The sequence below is a fragment of the Castor canadensis genome, chromosome 5 (assembly GCF_047511655.1).
Source record: "Castor canadensis chromosome 5, mCasCan1.hap1v2, whole genome shotgun sequence".
In the NCBI taxonomy this organism is placed as follows: domain Eukaryota; kingdom Metazoa; phylum Chordata; class Mammalia; order Rodentia; family Castoridae; genus Castor; species Castor canadensis.
The window spans coordinates 21020411-21040756 of record NC_133390.1 but is presented as its reverse complement, the minus strand read 5'-3'; positions in this window follow the sequence as shown (position 1 = coordinate 21040756).

Genomic DNA, 20346 nt, shown 5'->3' with positions numbered 1-20346 from the left:
GATTTCTGGAAGTATTGTGTAATTTCTCTATCATCCACAATTATCTTCATGTGCTCTGAAACAGTCTGTCTATAGCCTATTGCATTGACAACTGTTAATGACTTGATAAACATGCATTCAAAAGCCTGTGAGTTTACAGGTACCTCAAGCCTGTATTTTTCAATGGTATATCTAGGCTCTCCAATGGACTTGTGACCTTCATCAGAAAGTCAGCAATTACTTCAGCCATTCAAATCTGTCACTCCAAAATATACTCTTTAATTCTCCATCTGTATTGCTACTTCCTGCATCTGGCAGGTAATATTTTCACCATGGATAATGGAAAACCCCTGGATAATGGATGATGGAATGACCCTAATGAAGAAGGACATAAATTACTATATTTAACAGAGTCATTACCATTTTTTATGGGTTAGTAATTTTCTAAAATTATTTAATGTATGGGAGCTCTTACTTTAAATAACAAACTGAAATTTTATATAACTTTTCATTGAATAAGAAATTGTTTCATCTCTTCATGTTACTGTTACTGGAACTTGTGCCCAAGAAATTATTTTCATATGGTTATAACTTAGAAATATTGTATGCACACTTGAAAGCTCTAAAGGTTCCTCTTAAGCGTTCTCATAACACACACATGAATGATATTTATGTAGAGTGATTAATGTGTTAACTACTTGGATAGTGATACTCATCTCACAATGTATGTTTATATGAAATCAATATAATATGCCTCTAAAATATATATTAAACCTTACTTAACATTTATGCTCAGTACAGATGTACAAAAGAAATATTTTTAATTTGTTCTCAATATCTGAAATATCATGAAATTTGTTAAAATTAAAGTTATTCTTGTGAAAGTCCTTATATTACTCTGCAACTATATCTAATTTTCTTTAATACAATGTTTACAATAACCTGTATCTGGTCTCAAAAATATCAGCAATATTTTTGTATTCCTAATGCTTACATAGCTGGAAGGTTGTGGGGACTGGATTCCATGCAAGGTCATTTTTTGATCATCTTCTAAAATACTGCCTTGTTACCATTAAAGTTGTAATTTAGAAGAGACAGTGACAAATAGTTAACAGTCTCCAAATGATTATTCAAACAGTCTTGTCTTGACAAGAAAATTTCTATTCACCAACATATTTTCATGGACATAAAGATTTCTCAAGGGATTTTATGGGAGATGACAGAGGTGTATATATTATCAACAGAGAATTAATGATCTGTTATGTACATATATATCCTAAAAAAATAACATGGAAAAGGATGATAAATGTAAGAAAATTGGATTTATTTTAATATTAACAGTGACTTTGTATTTAAAAGTAATGGATTGGGCCAAGGCCAGAAAAATATTTTAATAGTTTTTGTGATTTTTACTTTTACAGTTGAGTCAATTTACCTTCAAAAATAGTTACTTAAAAATATTAATCAATACTTGTTTCCATTCATGGTTATGCTTTTTCTCATTGCTTCCTTATTTAATTTGGTTTACATCATTGGAAAACAGCTACAGACTTCCACTCTCATCTCATATTGTTATAATATTAACAGTCGTACTATTGACAGTAGCACTACAAATACTACTGTCATTGGTAGTATATGTAGTATCTCAAGTATAACTAAACATAATGAAAATTATTGCCCAAACCACCCCCAATCATTTGCAAATAATAAATTCACAATGATATCTAATTAAGAGTTATATTTAAGTCACTTGAGGTGAATCACACTGTAATCCCAGCTACTTGGAAGGCTAGATCAGGATCATTAGGCATCAAGGGCAGTCCCAACAAGAATTTCATGAGATCCTATCTTAACCAATAAAAGCTGGGTGTGTGTACTCATGTATGAAAATGGAAAAATGTTATCTGCTGAAATTAATGCAGGCAGGGGGAGAGGACTGTGAAAGAGAATGGTGGAGGGGTGAATCCAAGTATGATATATTTGGTATATTGTAAGAACTTTTGTAAATGCCACACTGTACCCCTACCCAGCACAACCATAAAAATAAAGAAATAAATAAAGGTGCATGTGGTGGTCTAAGGCTGCCATCGCAGCTATGTGGGAAGAGAAAACAGGAGGTTGCCACCTAAGCTGGTTATGAACACATGACCTTACTTGAAGTTTAGCTAAAGCAAAAAGGGGACATGGCTCATATGGTACAACGTCTGCTTAAAAATTTCAAGGCCCTGAGTTCAAACTCTGGTACCAGCAAAAAAGAGTTTTACTTTAGAGAGATGTATTAATTTCTAACGTTACCAACTTAAAATAAATATGCAGATACATAGAGAACTTACTTGACATTCTTTAAATCCAAATAATCCTTGACAGACACATATTTTTCAGGAGCATGTGTTGCCACTAACTTATTCTTCAATATGATTAAGTTTTTATATTATTTAATCTGCACTGGTTAATTTATGTAACTATCATTCATTCTGCTTTCTCTCTCATAGTTGTGTTCACCTTTTCTCTCCATTGGTACTTCTGATCTACAAAACTCACATACTTTCTTTCTAAGAACACCAAAAGGCTTTAAAATCTGAGTCCATGTAAAAATTTATAATATTTCAAAATTTAGAAACTCCCAGGATGTTTGAAAAATGTATTTACATTTTTATAGGATACTGGAAAAACTTTTCAGTAAGTTTGAGAAAAATGGAAAAAGAAATTGCAGTTTTTCTAACAAGGTATAATTAAAGAAAAATCACAAAAATAGATTAATTCTGTGAAATAATGTTTCACCTATCATTTTAATGTTTATAAGCAGTGATTTGTGCCTAGAGATTTTGATAGAACGTAAAAACTTTCAAACTAGTAAAATTATGCTGATTTTTTTTTCAGCTTTTGGAATTCAGGATCTTTTCCTTTACATGCATTAAGAAGAGATCTTTAAGGACCAGTTGGCATGTGAGTTATTTCAAAGTGATTATCAGATACTAGATTCAGGATGAAAGCTCATGTTCATGCACAGGCCTCACATAATTTACAATTATGTAATATTCCTAGCAGATATTCAGTTTAAATTATTCAACCCTTGTAATTAACATTCACCAAATGTTTCTAGCATTCTATTGGTTTTAATAACTATTATAATAAAAAGTTTGTATCTGGGCTGGGGTGTGGTTCAAGTGGTAGAAAACTTTTCTAGCAAGTGTTAGGCTCTGAATTCCATCTCTAGTCCTGCCTGCACCCTCCCAGAGTTTCTCTTGCTATCAATTCCTGTAAAAATGAAGTTCTGTTTGTCTTTTTCTGTGACACAGGTACTTAATGATTCTAATGTTTTCCTTTTTAAGAAATCACACTGTAGGTTATTTTCTTTAAAGAGGTTCATGATCTTTACCTATCTATTCATTAATATGTCTTAGAGAAATACTTATTTTTCTATCAAAATACCACATAAAAGCAAGGTGTACAAATACTGTTCAGATTTCACAAGATTTGTTATCCTCTAACATATGAAAACCTACACTGAGAAAAAAATCTCCCAGCAAGATTTTTGAATTTTTACAAGAAATTCTTAATGATAATCATGAAGAACAAGTAAAAATTATGAAAGCAGGTGCAAGAAGAAATAAATAAAATTATTATAAACACTTCTCAGAAAAAATGTTCTATTCAGGTTTTTGAGAATGTTCTATAGAAAATAATTAACTTTCATTTTATTCTGGCTTTAAAAATTATAATTAAGCCAGAAATTTAGCAAATTGTGAAGTTGCTGAGATATTATAAGCTAAACAAGTGGTAAATTTAATCATTACTCTATTAAAAATTTTAAATGTGGTCTGGGATCTTAGATCAGAGGTAGAATACTTGTCTAACAAGCACAAGGCTCTGGGTTCAATTCCCAGCAGTATGTGTATATATATATATGTATATATATATATGTATATATATATATATATATATATATATACATATATATATATATATATATATATATATATACATAATGAAACATGCAATAGAGAATATTTATTATAAATAATCATTCATGTAGAGTTATTTCTCTAACACTGGAATACTTTGCTTCAGAACCTAAATTACTACCTTACTTAAACACCATTGAGTTTGTTAGTTTTAGTTTTAATCTTTTGGCTTGTAATTTCACTTACAAGTGAATTGTGTCATAAAAAATTAGCTAATCAACACTGAACAAATGAGGAGTGGTTGCTTGCTAGAAACTCACAAATTACAACAAATTAAATCTTAACTTCTTTAGCTAAACATTCATGTAATTTATTTTTCAAACTAGTAACATTTTTATAATCTTAACTTGAATATCATCACATATTTTCACCTTTAATACCAAAAATCGTTGGAGCTAGTTGCCTGTAGCTCATGCCTGTTAATCCTAGCTACTCAGGAGGCAGAGATCAGGAGGATTGTGGTTCAAAGCCAGCCTGGGGCAAATAGTTCCACAATTATTTGCCTGTCTCGATAAAATCCTTCAAAAAAAGAGCTGGTGGAGTGGCTCAAGGTATAGGCCCTGAATTCAAGCCCCACTACCACAAAAAAAAAGAAAAGAAAAAAGTCATTGGAATAAAATTTGTAGACAGTTACAGAATGGATAATAATTACATATTATCAAAGATTCCAAGTATTGAGGTTTTTAAATTTAATTTAGTTTACACATTCCTGATTACAAGGGATACTTAAAATTTATGGTCTAGTCTATTGTACTGTTTTGAACGTTTAAATTGGGAAGAAAATTAAATCTCTGTTAATGTCCACATATGAAAACAAGTTTAGTCACATCGTAGATTAAAGTGTCTCTAAAAAATCAAAGAAGTGATCTGTGCATTTCTTAAAGAAACTATTTTAAATATAAATGTTGTAAAATGCATTTGGTTATCACTTATTGGAAATGTGATAAGTATAACATTTAACTATTAATGTATTCTTCCTGAATATAGAGTTTTTGTTATTTTAGCGAAGTGAAATAAAAAATTCTTTATCTCTTCTGAAAACCTGAGCTATAACATTAACCATAAAATAAAGAAAAATGCTGTTTCTTTGTTTTTGATTACAAATATTTCCAGTATTTTGGAACTGAGCAAAACACAATTAATCTCATAAACTTATGACTGATCCATGTAGTACAACAAAGATCAAGTGCATAAGGGCTGGGTCAATCCTTTAAGAGAGTTTTATAGTATCTTAGTACTTAGACACTATTCTAGGAAAGGCCAGGAAAATAGGCCTCAGCCTCCTATAAGGAAAAATACATATTTATCTGCAATAATTATTTTTATTTAACATGTTTTAGATAATGAGAACTACAAAGAGCATTCCAAATGGGAAAAAGCTACACAAAGAACTGAAAACTAGCTCCTTGATTTGTTCTGTCTTTAGGATGAGAATGACAAATATGTATAACAGCACAGGTAAATACTAGACTGGAAGTATTTTATGGTTGTGCTGCTAGCAAAAATTGGGACATGAAGAAACTTATCAAAAACACGGGCCCATCAAATAAAATCTTTTGGAAAGTTGGTATCACATACAAAAGGAGGGAAAATAATACTTGGTACTAGTTATCAGGTGAGAAAATAAATATTTTTTCCTTAAGAAGTTACTTTCATTTGCTGGGGGATTGATCCCAGTATCCCAAGAATGCTAAGCTAGTGCTTGCTCTACCACTGAGCTACATCCCAGTCTTATTTTTTCTTTTCTTTTTGAGAATTCAAAAAGTACACTTCATTGTACTATACTTATTTAAAGAATCTCAAATTATCAACAACCCTATTCAAATAGAGGAAATGAACCAATTTGTGCTATAATACATATATACCTAGGAATGCCACAATGAAATGCCATGTATAGCTACTTTAAACAAACACAAGTGCCAATTTTTTTTTAACAAAAAAGAAAAGAACAGGAAAGCAAACCAAGTCCTGTCTGAGGGGTGGAGGACAGTGGGAAGGAAGAGGATGCAAGGAAAGGGGGTCAGAGAGCAAAAATGGTGGAAATGTTCTATATACATGTGTGTGAATGGAAAAACGTGAATTTTGAAACTCGTCCAAGAATGTGGAGGTGGTGAAGGAGAAAATTGTAAGATATTTTTAAATGTCAAAATGTACCCACATCAGCTAATATTCCATGGATTAATTTCAAAATAGATGTTTGACAACAAATTAAAAAATCATTCTATAAATCATCACTATTCATTTAATATTAATTCAGCAAATAGTATTTAAGGACCTACTAGATAATAGGTAGACTGTAGAACACAAGAAAAGAAAGTGACTCCCTCATTCATGGCCCATAGACATGTTTAATGGATGGAAACAAAAAATTCAAAGGTATGGCATATAGCTAAGTGCTAGTGTACTTATCTAGCATATGTGAGACCTGAGATTGAGCCTCAGCAATACACACACACACTCACACACACACAAATCCATACACGAGTGCTTGCTATAATATTCTTAAAGGAAGTAGCTGTTGTCTGGCTGCTCATTAGTTTCTAGTTTCCATCTCAGTTATCAGATAGACAGCCACATCATCCCATAAGTCTCAGTGCGCCGTCCAGATTTCAGGCATCTGCTGGTGGTCTCAGAACATATAGAATAAGGAAGGACTGCTGTATACTTACTGTTCCTTTGACAGTTCTGAATCCCTGGAAGCAACGACTGTAATTTTACATGTAAAGGCCAGGTGAGTCCAAGAAGGCATCTCCTAGGGGGAGCCTGAGACTTAGTAAGGGAAATGGCTACAGCTCTGTCAGCTTTTGGCTTCTGGTGCAATATCTACTAGTTCCCTAGTCCTCAAATTCCATACATCCTTGCTACTTGCAGCAGATTTCTGTCTCCCTGTAGAAACAGTCAAAAATCCCACACACAACCACTAAAATCTATCTCTACACTTAAAATATTAGAGTAAATTCAATAGGTGAAATATAAAAGAAGTTATATTGGAAGTATTAACTTTGCAATTCTTATCAGTCTAAAAGGGACTTATAATACAAAAACAATTATGTCATTGGAGAAAATCATTGTTTTCTCTGATTTCAAATCTATGACAAAGTTGTTCCTCTGCTTATGGTGAAATAAAAGATCACGTACAATGCAATTTCAACTAAAGGTAATGTTGAAATGTAGAAACTTATTTTTAAAAACTAATCTATAGTGCATGTATGAATGAAATACTTTTCACTCAATAATTCAGTAGTTTAATTCTGAGACTTTTATATAAGGGGTAAATTTATTCCCATACACATATATAATATAAATATATATGTATTGAAAAGCATCTGATATCTGAGCCAAAAAAGAGAAAAAGAGGGACAGAGAGAGGAAAAGAGAAAGAGAGAGAGAGAGAGAGAGAGAGAAATCATGCTTAGTTAGTTGTTTTGGACAGAATATTCATCACCCCCTCCACTCCAAAATTATTGTTTTCTAATTGCAGGAACCTGTCACTATGTTCCTGATATGGCAAAAGGAACTTTGCAGATGTGATTAATTTTAAGGAACTTGAAAGATGGAGAATATCTCAGATTATTGAAGTATATCAATTTACTCATGAGTCCTTAAAAAGAGACAAACTTTTTGCCCTGGAGTCTGAGAAACATGTGAGTAAGAAAGATGAAGTCACATGAACAATAGGATAAAAACTGACACTCTATTGTGCAGCTCTGATGTTCTATGCATGCATGAAATTCATTTTTAACTGATAATGTTTTCAAATTCTGAGATGTTTATTGAGATGCAAACTTATTGCAAGTAAAAGATCATCTGTGTATCAGAGTTGAAATACAAGAAAATTGTGATATTTTCCATCAGAATTTTTTCAAATTATAATTCTCTGTATTCTGACACTATAAAAACCCTGAAAGTGTACAGGGTGGATTTATTTTGTATACATATGTGAAAACAGAAGAAGAAAAAGTGTTGCAATGATTGTAAGAAGAGTGGAAGGAGTGATGGGGAGAATGATGGAGGAGGTAAACCAATCTAATATAGACTTTAAACACATACATAGATACCACAGTGTTTCCCCTTATACAACTATTTATGCTAATAAAAATCATAAAAAAAGAAAAAAACTTAACATTTTTATCTTATTCCATGCATATTATATCAGTGTGTATGTATTCAGTATACAGATAATAGTTTTCTATAGATTTGAGTGATTTTGCAAGGGTTTTAGTCATTATTTTTCATTTTAAAGATTATGCATAGAGGGAGAAATATTAGTAATTTTGTACATAAAATGATATTTTTAAAATTAGAATCCATGGAATTTGTACCAATTCACATTTCCAGCAGAAATTGTCAGTGTCAACTACTTCATAAATGGGTACTAATTAATATGATTAATTATTTGTTAAATTTTACAAATTTAAACATTATGTGTCATTCTTTAATTCTCACTGACTTTGCTATGAGTTTTGTTGTTGATTCTTTGAAAATATTTGTAACTACTATATAAATATATTGTCTGATCCAAGATATTCAGCACTTTATTCATAGTGGTAATGTCTGGTTGAAACTTATAAAACTGTGACAGAAATATTGGAAATACATAAATGGAAAAAATAATTTATAATTCAGTTATTTTAATTACTAAATTAATGGTAGTATACGTGACATTTGTGAGGAAGTTTACAAAATAAAATATGTCTCATGCAATTTTAACAGGAAAACAGCACATTTGGAGAAAGTCTTGCTGCATTTTAATTAAATGAGCAAGACTATGTGGAAGGGTAACACAATATTCCCAAGCTTGTATAAAACATTTCAGAATTTTTGTAAATACTACACTGTATCCTCATCCAGCACAACAATAAAAATAAATAAGTAAATAAACCATCAGAATAAAAGAAAAAATTTAGATCACTTAAGATCATTATATCAAAAGACCTGTGGTGATACTCAATTTGTCATTGTCCCTATGACTGTAACTCAAGCTCTTAGATAATATTAATATACTCATTTAGGATGATTATAAGAATAATTTATAAATATGCCAATTTTAAAATCTCAAAAATGCCCAATGGTTTTATGTGTAATAAACATTATCAAATGTGTAGAAAATATTATTAATTTAAGGTTTTATTTTTACATTTATAAAAATTAAGATAAATTATATTCCAAGTTGATATCTCCAAAATGGCAAATTGGTGTATAATACAATAAGTTGATTGTCAAATCTATGAAATAAGAATGGGTATTTGAATATTTATCCCAGCACTTGGAGGAAAAGACAGGTGAATCTTGAAGTTGAATTCAGCCTGGGCTACATACCAAGATTTCATTCCAAAATAAAACTAAATAATTACATACTGTGGTATATGCCAGTAATTCCAGCCATTTGGAGGGTGGAGGCTGCAGGGTTATGTATTTGAGACCATTCTGACTCAAAAGTTAGGAAAATGTTATTTAAACAAAGTATCAGCAAAAGTGCTTGAGGTAAACGGAGTTCAATCAACAGTAGCAAAAAAAATAAATACATAAAAACAAAACCAAAAACTATTTGATTTTAATATTTTACAAAACATTTGTCAGTGACATATTGAAAAGACTGACATAAGCTACAATTGCTTCACTAACCTTTTGAGTAGTCCATGGTTTCTATGGAAGAATTTGCCTAAGCAAATATAGAAATATTTGCTTCATTTAACATTCTTAGGAGCAAGCTGTGAAAACTGTAATTACAGAAACCTTTTCACATGGTTATACAAGATCCATAGGAAATATAAATAAATCAAAAAAGTAATCATGATACAGTCATTAATACAGTAATAATAAACTCTATAACTAATTTAACCTGCAGATTTTTTAATATGAGAAATGACATATTACGATTATAGTTATCTTCTGTCATACATGGAAAGATTATTTAATTATGCTACATTCTACATTTTCACATGAATGAAATAAGAAAGATGTTACACCCAATTGCACAGCATTTCCCACAAATTGCTTAAATAAGTAAATAAATCAAACAATTATTTCTTAACCACATGAACAACCATGGATAGCTCAAGAGAAGCCAGGCAGTAGTAATCACCTCCTTAAGCAAACTATTTAATTTGTCATTGTAGCAGTATGAAATACAGTCTGCAAAGACAGAGAAATATTCTCTAAAGCATGGCTACTTCTAGTCTACTAGCTGCAAGTGAAAAAATTTTAGAAGAGCTATTGGCTACTAAATGTGTATGATAGATACAATAATAGAAAGTAATTTCTAAGGTTATAGATGGAAGTATATAAGGTTCACAGTACAAATACTGAGTATGTATGCTCAATACAATTTGATTAAAATAACTCTATCCTTCAGGAATTTGACTTTGTTATAAAATCACTATAGTAGTATTAGTATTGGATATAATATGGTGTTAAGGTAAAAGATACTTAGCGTATTCTCTCAATCACATAAATCTTGAAATAAAAAAAGAATATAAAATTATAGAAAAAATTATAAACTTACTGAAGAGTTTTATGAGAGTTAGTGGCATTTGATGTATGAGAAATTTGAAGATATCTTTCCTGTTAAGAAGGCTGGGATCATATTTAAAAGACTATGCATAAGTTCTTTGTTGTATATAAAATGGGAAGATGACTTTTAGAGGATTATAGTTAAAACTTTATCATGGACTTTTGAGGATCAAAGACAAAGCACACTTTAAGGTCTGGGAAAACTAAATTACCTTGTACTTCTAACAAAATTTAAATTATTTATGGAGACTATGAGACAGAAACAAGCCAGTGGTTATAGCATTAAAACCAAGAAAAATAATGTATATAATTATATTTGTAAACATTTATATGATCTAAACAACTCGTATTTGGTGAATATGTACTACACCAAATATTGAATTCTTAAGTGAAAAATTAATACATTTTATAAATATAAGTGAAATATTTATTCATATATATAAAATTTTTTCCCTTAAGGAGGATGCATTTATGTAAGCCTGTGATGAATTGCATATGAATCGACAACTAATGTGAAGGTAAATTAATAAAAATTACTAGTGCTTAAAAAGTTTCAAAAATAAGCAAATATTTTAAATGTGTCGGATATATCCATGTATATTTTGAGAATCCATAATCTGAAAATTGAAAATCTGAAATGTGCTCTAAAATCATTTTTTAGTACCTACATGATTCTCAAATGCAAAATTCTACACATGGCTTCATAAGATGGGTCACAGTCAAAATGCAGATTCACAAAAAATGTCCCTAACATAAAATACTTCTGCTTATCAAGCATTTGATATATGAGATAATCAAACTAAGCCTAGCATGGAGGTATTTGTCTGTAATTCTAGCAGTGTTGAAGCTAAAGCAAGAGGCTAACCTGGGCTACACAGAGAAACCCTGTATTAAACCACAACCCCCAAGAAATTTTAATTGTGAATTTGGTTCCATAAAAGTGAAAATATAGATGATCCAACATGCATTAATTTAACAGTAACATAAATAATTAGTTTAAAAATTGAAAAAGTCTAACCAAACCAGAGGCACCTAAGTGCTGTAAAAAAAAAAAAAAAAAAAGACAAAGATGAAAGGGGGTATATTACAACACATACCCATAAAATCTAAGTGATGATTAGAAAATGTTTTGAAAACTGAAATTGCAGTGATTGGAAAATTTAGAAGAAATGGGTAAATTTCTAGACACAAAATTCAACCAAAATTATACAAAAAACTTAACATCTATAATAAGAAAAGAATCTAAAGAAACAATAAACAGACTCAAAAAGAAAATCCCAGGACCATATAGATGTACTGCTGAACTCTACAAGACCTTTGAAAAAAAAAAAAAACCCTAATGCTTTTGAAAGTATTCTGTAAAGTATAAAGGCAAGGAACACTACCAAACACAATCCATGAAGCCAGTATTATCCTGATACCAAAACAAGACAAGCACACAGCAAAAAGCAAACCATAAACAAATTTTTTAATGAACATACAAGCAAAAATTCTCAATATAAAGGTAAGCTACAGAACAGAATTCAACAACATATTAAAAAGTTCATAAACTAAGATCAGTTGGATTTTATTCTAGACATGCAAGGAAACTTCAACATGAACAAATGTGTAAATTTATTGCAGCGCACAGGTAGGATTAAGGGTAAAATTAAAATGAAAATTTTAATAGATACTTAAAAAGCCTTAATCAATATATAACTTCCTGATGAAAGCCCTGAAAAAAGTAAGAATAGAAGAAGAATACCTAAAAATAATAAGAACTACATGTGATAGAAATATAGCCAACATTATTCTTATGAAGAAAAACTGAAGACATTTCCTCTAAAATAAGGAATTTTACAAGGGTATTCTACTGTTGTTGATTATAGTGTTTGAATTCTTAGCTAGATCAATAAGACAAAAGAAAGAAATAAAAGATACAAGTGGGACAGGATTAAGTATAACTTAGAATATGATATGATACTTCACTTAAAATATTTTTAAAATTTCACCAAAAAATTACATGTGATAAATACTTTCAGCAAAGTAGCAGAATACAAATTAGCTTTTCTATATACCAGTAGTGTACCTATTGGTATTGGTGAAATCAGGAAAATAATTTCATTCACAATAATCTCAAAAATATATATGAATGCAACTAATCACAGAGATGAAATACTTCTATAATAAAACTACAAATCTCTGAGGAAATATATTGAAGAAAACAATACTAGATAGAAACAACTCCCAAATTCCTCGATCAATAGAATTAATATTATACAAATGTCTATGATTCAGAAAGTGATCTACACATTCAATACAATCTCCATCAGAATTCCAATGATGTTCTTCACAGAAACGGAAACAAAAGATTCTAAAATTTGCATGGAAGCACAAAAGACTGAATATCCAAACCAATCCAAAGCAAAAAGAGCCACACTGGATGTATCACAACACCTCCTTCAAGCTATACAACAGAGCCTTAGTAACAACAACAACAATAACAAAAAAACAACCAAAGAAAAAAAGCCCAGCAGGAAACTGGCACACAAACCGACATGTAAACCAATGGAATAGAATAGAAGACACAGAAATAAACACATAGAGCTAAAGCCACCTGATTTGGATATAGGCATCCAAAACATTGTGGAGAAAGCACAGCCTCTTCATCAAAATTTACTTGGAACACTGGATATCCACATGTATAAGACTGAGAGTAGACCTCTCTCCTACTCCATATCTCAAAATGGATTAAATGCTTTCATGTGCTGTATGAAACCTAAAAACTACATGAAGAAATCCTCAGAAAAACACTTGAAGACATAGGCAAAAATAACAACTTCCTGAATATGACTCAAATAGCTCAATAAATAATAAGAAATGACAAATTTATCTGCATTAAATTGAAAGACTTTGGACCATGTGTGATGACTCATACCTATAATTCTAGGTACATGGCAGTGAGAGATCCTAGAGGATGGCTGTTTGAGGATAGCTTGGGAAAGAAATTGGCACAATCCCATCTCACTGTGAACCATGATGCTTCATGCCTGTGATCACAGCTAACAGCAGGCATAGGTAAAACAATTATGGTCCAGGAAATGCAGGGCAACAATATGAGATTATGTCCAAGAAATAACAAAAGAAAAAATGGCTGAGTGTTTGCCTCAAGTGCTTTGCAAGTTGGAGGCTCTGTGTTCAATGCCAGTAGTACAAAAAAAAATCAATAACAAAAATAAACAGTATTTTTAGAGCAAATGAAACATTTAATAGTGAAGAGAGCCTACAAAATAGGAGAAAATTTGACCCTCTAGTCATCTCATAAGGTATTAATATGTAGAACATATAAATTAGTCAAAAAACAAAAAACAAAAGAACAAGTAATCTAATCAACTAATGGGCAAAAAGGATAAATGGTTAATAATGCTTGAAAAAGTGCTAAACTTCCTTAATCAAAACATCAAGATTCCATTTTCCCCAGTCAAAATGGCAGTCAGCAAAAAAGCAAAACAAATACTTACTGGGATGCTGATTTAAAAAGTTGTGTGTATTTTTTTCCCCTCAAATTTAAATTAGTGTAACCACTATAGAACTCAGTGTAGAGGTTCCACCTTATCTCAAAATGTCAAGTTGGGCATGATGGTATGCCTTGATAATCCCGGCTCCATAGGAGATGGAGGTAAAATGTTCCAGGTCTGAGACAGGCCCTGGGCAAAAATCCTGAGGCCCTTTCAGAAAAAATAAACTAAATCAAAAAGGGTGGGTCATGGCTCTTAATGTTTGCCTAGCAAGCATGAGTCCCTGAGTTCAAACCCCAGTCCCAGCAAAAACAAACAAACCCAAGGAAAAAAAAAGAACCACCATATAGATCCTGCTATACCACACCTAGGTATACAATCAAAGAAATCAAAATCAATTTTCTATAGAGATAACAGCACACACATTTGTACTGAAGTACCATTTACAACACCCAACTTATGGATTCAGTCTAGGTGTGAATGAACGGAAGAATGGATAAAGAAAATGTGGTGCACATCTACACAATTCAAAAAAGTTGTTTTTGTTCTATACAGAGAAAAAAATTAAGAGAATCATGAACTAGGTAAACTTCCCAATTAGTGATGTAAAGGCTTCTGTTCAACATAGATATTATAACAGAAAGAATTACAGAATAGCTAATAACTTGAATAAATTTTTATTCTTTTATTGTTATTATCATAAAAATTTTATTAGCATATATTCACTGAAAGGGGGGATTCTCAGTGATAATTCTGATTAGACTTGTATTGTACATTATTTACATTGCCCCCATTGTCTCTCCTCCTCTGCTCCTTCCCCATCCCTCTTAAGGAAATTGCAAGAAGTTATTTTATTCTGTTTCATATAGGTATTTAAAGTCCTTCAACCATATACTGTCACCTTAATCTCCTTTCTTCACCATTTCTCCTCCCACAAGTACAGCCACCCCAAACACTGTCCCCATCTTTCAGTCCTTATTTTTGTTATTAATATTTAAGTTGACGTTCAAAGGGATGTGTCAAGGTTTGACCTCTGTGGGTGTGCTTTACCTTGGTCTGTTCAATCCCTTCAAACACTCTCCCTTTCCTCTTTACCTCCCTCTCCCCGTTTTTTAACACTTTTCAATACATATCCTTTTATCGTCTACCTTAACATCTTATGGTATGCAATATTACTGACACCATAATATCAGTAATATATTACTGATAAAGAGAATGATAACAAACATTCTCTTTTCCTTTCCCTGAGTTCCATAGAGTACTTCCACTGTTACAAGCATGTTCTATGTTTGAGTTTGTATATGATCTTGCTTATTTTTGTATATGTCTTTATCTTTGGATCTATCTATGCTGTATGAGGGAAAACATGTGTCTTTTGTATTTCTGAGCCTGGCTTACTTTACTTAGCATGATGTCCTTCCAATTGTACCCATTACCTTCAAACCCCATGTCGTTATTCCTTATGGCTGAGTAATACTATATTGGGTATATGTACCAAAATTTTATGATTCATTCATCAGTTTTCACACATCTGGATTGTTTCCACATATTAGCTATTGTGAATAGTTCTGCGAGGGACATTGGTGTACAGGTGTCTCTACTGTATCCTGTTTTACTTTCTTTTGGATAGATGCCCAGACCAATTTAATAAATTTTTAAATGAGCATAGAAAACCAAAAACATAAGGAAAAAACAATGAAAAATATCAAAAGCAAAGGAGGTTGAATGTATGTTTCTAGTAGTGAAGCACCTTCCTATGAAACATGAGGAACTGAGCTCAAACTTATTTAGAAAGCAAAACAGTATGAAAAGACCACTACTAACATCACCTAATATTGACCTTTCTACACACCTGCTTAGGATATAGTTGACAAGCATCAAGGCAAAATGAACAATTAGAAAGAAAAATTAGGTTGATTATTTTAGTAAGAAGTCTTAGAAGATGGAATACAATTAGGATATTAGAATAGTTTGTTTTTAAGCAAAAATAAAATGTTACAAGTGATGAATTATCACCTGATTAGGTTTCATACGATGTTATTTATGCTTTCTAGAAGACCCATTGTCTTCTTTTTATTGTTGTGTGGGGGAATCATATGAAACAGTATTTGAAGAATATGAACTGTCATAGTCACATGAAAATATTTTTATTTTTCAGAAAAACAGGAAATTACATCAATCTATTACCATGCAATATCAAAAAATATAATAAATATTCAATAAAAATATGTTGAAGTGATGTAGTAGATAACTGTGTGATACAAAAATCATGAAATGATACAGTCATTTCAGACAGCAGTTTATCATTATTTAGTGTGATTTAGCTCTATGATTCCAGCCCTGGTTGTATTCACCATGAAAACCTAGCATGCTTATGAAAATGTAAATGCTTGTGAACGTTTATTGCCATCTTATAATTTTGTAACAACAGAAATGTTCATAACATATGGAGTATATATTCCATATTATACAATATCTTTCAAGATAATTCATTTTTCAGAGAGCAATATTTATAGGTCTGATTTTTTTTGGTTTAATTTATTTTTAAATAAAAAATGTCTCAGGTCCAGTACCTTTTGGTTAGCAATGGTGGCTTAAAAATTCAAAGATTTTTTGAAATCCACAGTAGACACAGCCACGTGCAATGGTGTTTGTTTTCTGGGAATGATAATTACCCACCACCTCATATTCTAAATGTTTAATTCAAAGAGTGAGTGTGTCAAGAAAAAAAAGGAGTCAAAAACACGATGGATGCATTTGGTAAGAGTAAACATGGAGTTCCATGTGCTCATTTTGGAGGAAGAGGAATTGCATTAAAATAATGAATTCCAATTCATGTGATAATGTCACACATTTTTAGTGTCATATCAAATCAGGAGATAAATATTAAGACAGCTTGAAAGTAAGTAATAGATCTTAGAGAAAGAGGCAAGATATTCTAAATTTTCTTCCTTCTCTCGTAGGAATGTCAGCTATGAAAAGATGCCAGTCCAATTATAAGACTGTAAATTTTTAAAGAGGGGACATGAGTTGTCTGAAATGAGTGCAAGTCTCTGAGTTACGGTAAGAATGAAATCTGAATTAATGTTAGGTAAAGGAAATGAGTAGTAAAACAAGACTTTCAACACAATTCATAATTCATAGCTCTGTTTATATACTTAAAAACAAAAATCTATGAAGTATTTACTGATTTATGATTACAGAAGGAAACTTAAGATAGATTAGTTTTAAAAACGCAAATGATTTATTTGCAGGTGGTTTTCATTGGAAACAAGGAAGATATAAGTTGTAATTCATGCATGATGATAGCATTGTATTGTAATTTTATAAATTGATTTAAATTTGGATTATCTTATAAAATAACAATTTAGTTTTCGCTCACTGGAAAAAAAAAGATCTTTATCTTCTTGTTTTGAGAAAGGTTATTTGTGAGAGAGGGAATTGTTAGAAACACAAAGCAAAAAAATTGCTCACTCTCTGAATATAGTATTTCATCCTTTATACCTTGGGTAAGAGAAAGTGAATCTCAAATCCTAAAGGAATGAGAACAAAATGAGTACTTGAACTTCTGTAGATAGCTGTAGAAAAATTAAAGGTATATGAAAATTTTAGCAATTATGAAAAGCGATTGCTCTTGTGAAACCTGCTGTTTTCTCTTAAAACATGGTAATAATGTGTAAATTAAATTGCTACAGGAAGTTTATATTCTATAATACTATCCTAGGTTTTTTTTTTTACAGAGGTGGATGAAAGAAGAATATATGATGATTATACAGTACAAAGGGTGATAGATATTTAATTAGTTTAAGCCTTTTAAATCAACCCCTTACAAATTAAAATCTTACTAATTTAAAATATGCCAAATTTAAAGGAGTTGTCTACAAGGAAACAAGGGTACAGGAAAGATATATTGACTTAAAGTATAAAGTTCAACACAATGGAAGAATATGTTATTACTCGTTAATAAATGTGTTTTGTTTATGTAAGCAAAGAAAAACAACAAGATAGCATATTTGGTACCTCAAGCTTAAAACATTATGTGACTATATGTCTTATCCTTTCAAAATAGATATTATAGGAATACCTTATGTTTGTGTGATATGTTAAGAAAAATATTACTTCTTCTCTGAAGTGAATTAAAATTTATTAATGGAATGATATCATAAAATCATTTTCACAATTATGTTCTTTGAAGCCAAATTACTTTGATCAAGTAAATTAAGTCTTTATTGTTGACACAATTGTATGCCCTAATGTTTTCAATTGTTTTCTTTATTCATTTATTTATATGTGCCTGCATTGTTTTTGACATTTCTCCACCAGGCCCCCTGCCGCCTCCCTCTCCCCCCACTCCTCTGCAAGTAGCAGATTGATGATTAAATTGCTAAACCAAGTTGGCCATTATTCTTGACAAAACCTAAAGAACAAATAAAATGTAACCTCAAAGATGAAAAAAAAATGGCAAAAGCAATTATTCCAGAAATAATAATGAATAAAAAAGATCTGTCATGTTTTCCTGCTCATTGTCATGCTGAAAATGAGAACTGCATCAGCTTTCATCAATACCTATGTGAGCACTTGTGAAATCCCTCAGAGCAGCTGATCACTAGAAGATTTTGAGGTTTTAGTTGCTATAGCTGCTTATCAGCTTTACCTTATATTAAGGATGTTATTTAGGAACACAGCATTCTGATAACAAAAGGGCAGACTGTTTTTTCTGCTTGATAGTCAGGACTCTACTTCTGTATTTTGAGGAGTTGCAACCCATCTTAGCAAGGACCTTTTTCTCTAAATTACAGTTGGGAAGATTGTAAATTTGACTTAGTATGCTGGTGATCAATGCAGATTTGTTTTCATAGCTTAATGGATTTTTTTTTTATTGTTTTGCTGGGTGGAGTATATTGTGGCATTTAAAAAGTTCTTACAATATATCAAATATATCATTCTTGAATTCACTCCTCCACCATTCTCCTTTATCCTCCTTGCCATTCCTGGATAGTTTTAACAGTATTGTTTTTTAATTTATATACATATATATACAGTATTTGCACTGTATCCATGCTCCCTTGCCTTTCCCTACCTCCTCCTTATCCCAGTGGTAACAACTCCTGCAGGAAGGAACCGTTCCACTTTCCAGTTCTCCAATTTTGTAAAAGAAAGAAAAAAAAAGGAAAATTTTGTTTGTTTAAGATACCTACACATGGAGTTGCATTGTGACATTTCCATGTATATATGTATTATAACCCAAATTGGTCCATTTCCTCTATTTTACTTCTTTCTACCTTAGTTCCATTCTTATGGTGAATTCAACAGGTTTAAAAGTTCTATATTCATTTTTATATACAGAGTTTATCAACCATATTCACCTCTTTAACTTCCCCTTAGCATGGCCTGTTTTCATAACATTAATGAATGGCTTTATTACCAAAAGAAATACACATTTTCAATGCAATTCCCATCAAAATTCCACTGACATTCATTACAGAGATTGAAAAATCAACCCTAATGTTCATTTGGAAGCACAAAAAACCCAAGTAGCTGGGCAATACTAAGCAAAAAGAACAATGCTGGAGGCCATAATACCTGACTTCAAACTATACTATGAAGACGTAAAAATAAAAATGCATGGTACTGCACAAAAACAGATATGAGGCCAATATTACTCTCATCCCAAAACCCCACAAGGACATCTCCAAAAAGAAGAATTATAGGCCAATTTCCTTAATGACTATCAATGCAAAAATCCTTAATAAAATACTAGCAAACCAAATTCAGCAACACTTCAGAAAGATCATACACCATGACCAAGTCGGCTTCATCCCCAGGATGCAGGGATGGTTCAACATACACAAATCTATAAATGTAATACAGCACATCAATAGAAGCAAGACAAAAACCACTTGATCATTTCAATAGATGCAGAAAAGCTTTCGACAAGATCCAACACCACTTCATGATAAAAGCTCTAAGAAAACTAGGAATAGAAGGAATGTACTTTGACATTGTAAAGGCTACTTATGACAAACCTACAGCCAACATCATACTTAATGGTGAAAAACTGAAACCACTCCCCCTAAAATCAGGAATGAGACAAGGGTGCCCACTATCCCCACTCCAATTCAGCATACTACTGGAATTTCTAGCCAGAGTAATTAGGCAAGTAGAAGAAATAAAAGGCACACAAATAGGTAAAGAAACTGTCAAAATATCCTTACTTGCAGATGATATGATCCTATACTTTAAAGACACAAAAAGCTCTACCTAAAAACTTTTAGACCATAAACAGCTATAAAAGGTGGCAGGATACAAAATCAACCTACAAAAATCATTAGCTTTTCTATACACCAACAATGAACAAACTGAGAAGGAACACATGGAAGGAATTCTATTCA